Source organism: Tupaia chinensis, unplaced genomic scaffold, assembly GCF_000334495.1.
Source record: "Tupaia chinensis unplaced genomic scaffold, TupChi_1.0 Scaffold146784_1, whole genome shotgun sequence".
NCBI lineage: Eukaryota > Metazoa > Chordata > Mammalia > Scandentia > Tupaiidae > Tupaia > Tupaia belangeri.
Genome location: NW_006206638.1, coordinates 385,213 through 393,883, shown reverse-complemented (window position 1 = coordinate 393,883; position 8,671 = coordinate 385,213). Strand labels below are relative to the sequence as shown.

Here is an 8,671-nt window from a genome sequence, read left to right as displayed (position 1 = left end):
CAAAAAAAAAAAAAAAAAACACAATTACTCCCCTCCATCTCTTTTCTTTATTTTACTTTTTTATATACATTCAGTCATATTAGTTAGCTTACAAAGTGAACATTTCAATATATGAATATTTCTCCCCAGTCCCGTTGATCAAAATATCTTCCACCGATAACAACACACCCTCTATCTCTTTAAAAAGCAGATGTCACCAAAATGTCAGTGGAAGAATTTAGAACATTCATGGTGACAAAATTTTATGAGTTGGAACAGAAAAGAGACAATGAAATACACGGTATTAGGAAATCCTTTCATGATATGAAAGTAGAAATGGGCATGCTAAGAAAGAATCAGGTGGAACTATTAGAGATGAAGTCTGTAATACCAGAAATAAAAAGCTCTCTCGAAAGTATTAAAAGTTGATTAGACCATGCTGAAGATCGAATCTCTGATGTAGAAGATGAACCTCTGACCTAGAGAAAAAACACAAAAAGGATAGAGAAAATAAGAAAAAAATATGAGGATAATATACAAGAAATACCAAACTCCATTAAATGTCCAAACATTCAAATAATTGGTATCCCAGAAGGTGAAGAAACTAAAAGGGAAAATCTATTCCATAAAATCCTGGAAAGAAAACTTCCCAAGTCAAGAAAAGCACTCACACATGCAGAACCAAGAAATACAATGGACTCTGAATAGAATAAACCCAAGAAGACCTTGCACAAGGTACATCTTAGACAGACTGGCCAAGCCCACACATAAAGACAAGATACTAAAACTGGCAAGAGAGAAACAAGGCACTTACAAAGGTCATAGCAGAAGGCTAACTCTGGACCTTTCAACGGAAATAATACAAGCAAGGAAAGAATGGGAAGACGGATTGAAAGTGTTAACAGAGAAAAAATGTCAACCAAGATTAGTACATCCTGCAAGATTATCCTTCATATGGTTAAAAAAAGATTGAAATCTTCTCAGATAAACAGAACCTGAAAGAATTTGCCAACACCAGGCCAGCTCGTCAAAAAACCCTGAAGAGAGTCCTGATCCAGGAAAACTAAGAATGAACAGCCAGAAATAAAAAAAATAAAAGGGAACCAAGACAATGGCCAACTTAAACATTGGAACAGATCCAGTAATATCAATAATAACATTGAATGTGAATGGATTAAATTCTCCAATCAAGAGACACAGACTGGCTGAAAGTATAAAAAAATAAAAAATAAAACAGAAGCCCTCTCTCTGTTGCCTAAAAGAAACACATCTCATGGTTAAAGACATAGATAGAGGATAGAGAAAGATAGCAAGTGAACAATAGAGAGGCAGGACGTTAGTGAGAAACAGATATGGCTTATTACCTGTTGATGATGACATGTATAGTATTCTCAACTGGATTGGTCTGAGAAATATTTCATGATGGGCAAAGTATTTTTACAAGCAAAATGAGAAATAGCAATTGACTTTTAAAAAAATAATTAGAATAATAATAATAATGATTGGGGAAAACATAGAAAAGATATTGAATGTTGAAGTGGGGAGATTAATGTCTCTGTACTGACTGACATGCATGGCATTCCCTTTTGAAAAAGCAATGTAATACACTGTAAAGTTATATGTAATCCAATGTAATATAAAAAAGATTATGATGATAAAAAAAAGACATAGATAGACCAAAAGTGAAGGGTTGGAAAAAGGTTTCCCATTAAAATGGGAACCAAAAACAAAGATGGGATCATGATAATAATTTTTGACAAGATAGGCTTTAAAAAAAAACTGTTTGAAGAGACAAAGGACACAACATTGTAGTAAAATGGTAAATAGATGAAGAAGTTATAACACTTATAAATATCTATGCACCACAGGAGCACCCAAATTCATAAAGAAAAGACTGTTAAAATTAAAGGAGAGATGACTGCCATACACTAATTGTTGGAGACCTCAACACCTCCAATAACCCCTCCTTATAGATCATTTAGATAAATAATAGGTAAATACAATACATAAAGGATCTAAACAATACCATAAATCAAATGGACTTAACAGACATCTATAGAAATTTCCACCCCCAAAACATGAGATACACTTTTTTTCTCACCCTCACATGAAACCTTCTTGAATATTGACCGCATGATAGGACACAAGGCAAGTTTCTACAGATTCAAAGGCATAGAGACTATATCCAGCCTCTTCTCTGACAATGATGGAATTAAACTTGAGTTTAATTTCAAGAGAAATCCTCAAAAATACTCAAGTACATGGAAACTAAATAACCTACTCCTGAATGATTTGACAACTACTGAAGAAATAAAGACTGAAATGAAAACATTCATGGAAGTCAATGACATCCAGGACTTGAATTTCCATAAATTTGGGGACACTGCAACAGCAATCATAAGAGGGAAGTTCATAGCAATTAGTGCACATAAGTAGAAGATGAAAAGAAGGCAAATAGATCACCTAACATCATGCCTCAGAGAATCGGAAAAGCAACAACAAAACAATCCAAATAACTCCAGAAGAAAGGAAATAATAAAGATATGAGCAGCAATAAATGACATAGAAAATAAGCAAACTATACAAAAAATAAATAAAAGTAAAAGCTGGCTCTTTGGAAAGAAAAACAAAATCAATGCCCCACTAGCAAGAATTACTAATAAGAGAGAATGTAACCAGATAAATAAAACCTGCAATGAAGCAGGCAATATAACCACAGACATAGTAGAAATACAAAATATCATTAGAGGATACTATGAACAACTATAGGCCAAGAAACAATCTGGATTAGATGAACAAATTCCTGGACAAATACAATCTACCAAAATTGAGCCAGGAGGATATAGAAAGTCTGAATAGGTCCATAATATCCCAGGAGATTGATTCATTAATAAATAACCTTCCAACAAAGAAAAGCCCTGATACTGATGTCTTCATCCTGGAATTCTACAAAACTTTTAAAGAAGAGTTAATCCCATTATGCTCAAGTTATTTTTAAAGATTTAAAAGGGTGAATATCTCCCTAATTCATTCTATGAAGCCTTCATCACCCTTATCTTTAAAACAGATAAGGATAGGACAAAAAAAGAAAACTATAGACCAATATGAATACAGATGTAAAGATTCTCAACGAGATACTAACAGATCGTACCCAACAAGTTATAAAAGATTATACACCATGACCAGGTAGGCTTTATTCCAGGAATGCAAGGTTGGTTCAACATACGCAAAACCATAAATATAATACACCACATTAACAGAAAGAAATATAAAAAAACATAAGATTGTCAGCGTCCACCCCAGGGCTTAGGTCTAACTGAATCATGATCAGAGGGCTGCTGGTGAGGAAGAGAAAGAGGACGAGAAAGAGAAAGCCCTCCATCTTGCCAGGACTGGGGAATTGGAAAGAATGAAAAAAAGACATAGAGTAGAAATGGGCACAGGCAGCCTAAGCCTAGGTAGCCCAAGCAACTCATGCTGTACTTGAGCTGCTGCTGCTTGAGCTGCTTGAGTCACTCAGACAAACTGGGCCTCTTTATTTATAGTACAAGGAAACATTACACATGTATGTTTTATGACACTTCATAGACTTGTTGCCAGGTTACAGACAATAAGAAGCAGTTAACAAATCTATAAGGGCTTAGTCATACTGTGCCAGGTGTATCCCTTGGTGATAATCCCATCAAGAGAAAGTCTCATTTTTGTTTTCTAATGCAAAGAAACCTAGCTGTTAGGTATGGGGAAGAAACTAAAGAACTTCTCCAAAAGGAGTGCACCACCACTCTCAGAGAAGGCTAAAGAACCTTTCAGATGCAGAGCAGGGATTGGACTTTGCTAACTGGGGTCAAGATGTCTCTTGAAGTCCATCAGATGTGTCTGTTGGAACGCCCCTAGCTATATCCACCCTTGCTCTGTCTGCAGCGAATGTCAACTTCATTTCAAGGATGCAAGGGTGGTTAAACACATGCAAGACCAAAAACATAGTACACCATATTAACAGAAAGAAAGATAAAAACCTATAATCATTTCAATTGATGCAGAAAAAGCATTTGATAAAATACAACATCCTTTCATGGTTAAGACTCTTAGCAAGATTAGTATACAGGGTCATTTCTCAACACAATAAATGCTATCTATAAAAAACCCATAGAGACCATCATCCTGACTGGAGAAAAGCTGAAAGGTTTTCCACTGAAAACTGGTATAAAACAAGGATGCCCACTTTCTCCATTCCTTTTCAATATAGTACTGGAAGTCCTCCCAATGCAGTCAGAAAAGAGAATAAAATATAAGGCATTCAAATAGAAAAAGAGGTGAAACTCTATTTGCAGATGACATGATTGTATACATAGAAGGCTCAATGGTATCCATGAAAAAAAAATCCTGGAAGTAATACATGAATACAGTAAAGTTGCAGCATACAAAATCCAGAATACAAAATCAACATACAGAAATCTATAGAGTTTTTATATATAAACAGGCAGACTGAGATAGAACTGAAAAAATAACTACATTTACAATTGCAACAAAAAGTATAAAATACCTAGGAATAAATCTAAGCAAAGAAGTTAAAGATCTTCACAAGGAAAATTATGAGAAGCTAAAAAGGAAATTGAAAATTACACAAAAAAAGTGAAAGGGGGATGAGCAGTTGGCATAATGGCTGTGTCACTGGACTCCCATGTAGTTGACCGCAGTTGGAGTCCTGGACCTGGTCGCTTAAACTCAGGCTGGGCATATGTGTGTCTGTGCCCAAGATCCTGAGAGGAGAATGGAGAAGAAGGGAATACAGTGTGGCCATCCCCTCTGGAGGGTGATTTTTCTCTTTCTGTCTCTCTCTATCTTTCTGGCAAGCACACACTCCCTATAGCAAAAACCTCTTAAAAAATAAAAAAAGGGAAGGACATTCCTTGTTCCTGGATTGGGAGAAATTATATAATCAAAGTGGCAAATCTACCCAAACGAATCTACGTATTTAACATAATCTCAATCAAAGTACCAGGTACATTCTTTACAGATCTAGAAAGGACAATCATAAAATTTGTCTGGAATCATAAAAGACCTATTACCAAAGCTATCATGCACAAGAAGAGTGGAGTGGGTGGCATCTCACTCTCAGACTGAAAAATATATGACAAAGTTGTGGTAATAAAAACAGCATGGTAGTGGCACAGAAACAGACAGGTGGACCAATGGAAAAGACTGAACACCTCAGAAATAAATTCTCAAACATATATCCAAATAATTTTTGATAAAGTGTACCAGTCAATCCAGTGGGAAAAGGAAAATCTCTTCAACAAATGGTGCTGAAAAAACTAGATATCCACTTGCACAAAGATGAATCTGAACCCCTCTCTCTTACCATTGACAAAAGAGCTTCTGGAAAACTCTAAGGAAACTCTGGGAGACATAGGGGTAGTCAGAGACTTCTTAAATAAGACCCCAAAAGCACAGTCAATAATCCCCAAAATAGACAAGTGGGTTTACATCAGACTAAGAAGTTCTTCCATGGCAAAAGCCACAGTAATTAGTGTGAATAGACTGTCCTCAGAATGGGAAAATATTTTTGTAAACTATTTGTCTTATAAGGGACTGATAACCAGAATACGCAAAGAACTCAAGCAGCTGTCCCAAAAAAAGATGATCAACTCCAGTCAGAATGACTTAGACAAAAAAAAAAAAAAAAGTAAGTGCTGGCAGGGGTGTGGTGAAAGGGGACCTCTCTTACACTCTTGTGGGAATGTAAATTGGTCCAGCCAGTGTGGAAAACAATTTGGAGATTCTGCAAAAATCTACAAATGGAACTACCATATGATCCAGCAATCCCACGCCTTGGTATCTGCCCAAAGGACAGAAGAGTTCTTAATCAGAGAAGTGCTTGCACATTGATGTTTATTGTGACACTACTCACAATTGCTAAGACATGTAACCAACCCAAATACCCATGAACAGATGAATGGATTGAAAAACTGTGGCAAATATATTCTATGGAATACTATTCAGCCATAAAAAACAGTAAGACCCTAGCTCTTGACAGAAAGTGGATGAATATGGACGATTTACTGCTGAGGGAAGCAAGCCAGGCTATGAAGGAGAGACATTGTATGTCTTCACTTAATATGTACTGAGTGTCCACACTCTATGATGAAAACTGATTGACTAAAGGATATAGAAACACAGTAAATGGTTGAGAATATCAGATATAATGTGGAAAGAGGGTTGGTGAAGGAGAACAGTCTGAGGAACCACATTAAGGAGAAAAATAGAGAGGCTTAGCATTAATTGGACAAAGAAGATAACTTTATAATATCAACTGAACTGGGGAGAAATGTACACATGTTGAAATAATCACTTTCTAAGCAAAATAACATGATTGAATGTATAAAATAACTTGAAATAAAAAATAATTATAACAAACTAAATATTAAAATAAAGGTGACTTAGACATTTTATGAATACTTATTATTTCAAGCACAATTTTAAGATCTAAAATGATTTGAAAACTTTATATCTAAATACCTCATCTATAATCACTTAAAAAGTTGAACCATTATATCTTGATTACCTGTGAAAATGAAAATATTGGAAGTTAATTATGGGGCAGTGGATAATGACTAGGACATGTAATTCAGGGAGAGCACAGACTGAGTGGCAGAGTATCCTTGTGCCTCTGCAAGCCAGTGCTGGTGCTCACTGTGCTACTCAGGTGAGGCCCCAGTGCTCAGCTTTGGGTAGAAAAGCCTGTTTACACAGGCTGCACATTACCTGCGAAATAAAGCAGTAAATGAAGTAAGCAGCCAGGGCTGACTTCTCCAACATCCTACTCTCACATACTGGGTGGGGGAAGGATTGGCGATAGGGAGGGGAAAGGGGAGAGGGAGAAGGGAGGGCTATGGGGAGTGAAGGGGGAGGGCTAAGAGGAGGGAGAAAGTAAGGGGAGGGGGTTGAAAATCAATGACAGAAATTTAAAAAGTGAGAAGAATCAGGATCTCATTATGAGAGCAACAGATCATCTGTAAACACCTCTGAGCATGGAACGTTGGGGGCTTTCACCCAGTCCTCCTAGAATTTCCTCCAAACAAGGATCTTGAAAGTTCCTTCACATCTGGGTATGGAGATCATGCTGTGGTAGCTCTTGTTGCATTTGCTGCTTAACCAGAAAGAACATCTCACCTGCTGGACCTCCAGTGATGATGAATTCAAGCTCCTCAAAGCAGAAGTGGCCAAGCTGTAGGGAACTCAGGGGAAAAAAAGACAAATATGAACTTAAATAAGATGAGCAGAGCCCTGCAATACTATTACAAGAGCATCATCGAGAAGGTGATTGGGCAGAAATTTGTGTGCAAGTTCATCTCTTTCCCAGAGATACTAAAAATGGGTCCTCACATGGTAGAGATCAATGGGGAGAGCCTTGTGCTGCAAGATGGTGACTGCAAGGTCCCCTCACCCAGGGCTGTAAGGCCCACAAACACAGCTTGTCTGTCTTCAAAATCACAAGCTACAAAAATACATCCAGTCAGACCTATACACCATCAATTCCCTGCAGAACCCACTGGAGGCTTTCAAGATTGTCATGACAGAGAAGCTGGAAGAACTGCAAGAAGACAACCCCCTGAGGAAGAAGTCAGGACTAAGATCAGGTCTGTGACCAATAAAACCAACAATCAAAAACAAAACAAAACAAAACAAAAAACAAAACAAAACAAAACAAAAAACCAACAAGCAGTTCACCAGGCACATGGTATCCCTGCCCTCCACATCTGAGGTTGTGACTGCTGCCACCTTTCTGACCTTGTCTATTTCAGACAAGACCTTGAATGCTGCCAAATGCCAGCATCTCATCCATTTTCCTTTCCTCTTGCTGGTCCTCATCCCATCTTTCAACTTACTGCTCCCTTCTGAACATGGAAGGTTATTCCTAGGATCTGCCTGCCATGTCTCAGATTCCGTAGAGCCCTTGGCTCCAAGACTGTCTTCATGCCTTTCCTCAAAGGCTAAAAACCCTAAAAAGCTTGGATATCTCTATGACTCCACTGATGTCAACATCGGCTCAATCACCCTTAACAGCCCAGCCCTCTCCTCAGGATCCCTCACCCCAGCCTTCTTTACCAGACAGACATCAAATGGATTGATTCTGATCCTTACTCCACTGCTGTCCAGCAAAAATTTCTGGAGAAGCCTCAGTTCAGTTGTTCTGCTGAGTCCTATCAATCTGCAAGGGCCAAACATGCTATTCCAGTTCCCCACCCTGATTAATGGCCACATGCCAGTGCCAATATCCATTTTGGACAGACCTGCTTCTCTTTCTGCTTTCTTTAAACTCTCAGAAATCCTGATGATGTCTGATCATGATTAAGGACTCATTAAACAATTAAGCAAAGTTGTCCCCAAGGGCTAGTTTACCTGTGTCATAAGAAGTACATTGTGACACCTTCTGCTAATTTGCTTTGTACTTTTCATAATATGGGCAGTCTCAGTTTATGTTAGCATATTAAAAAGTGTATTTTAAATATATTCAGATATATAAGAAATCTGTTTAACATTCAATGAATTTTAATGTTTTTATATTTTCTTAGCTCTAAGTATTGAACACTGTTGACAGTGAAGAACTTTTCTTAAGTTTTCAGTATAACTAATAGGTATGTGAAAATTTTTTCTATATAATTCAGCATATGATGAACTGCGCTTATAC

At 37.3% G+C, this 8,671-nt stretch overlaps 1 pseudogene; it reads left to right on the top strand.

Moving 5' to 3' along the window:
* The first annotated feature begins 6,589 nt into the window (after window positions 1-6,589).
* LOC102482971 (ETS domain-containing protein Elk-3 pseudogene) lies at window positions 6,590-8,315 on the top strand (annotated as a pseudogene).
* The last annotated feature ends 356 nt before the right edge of the window (window positions 8,316-8,671 follow it).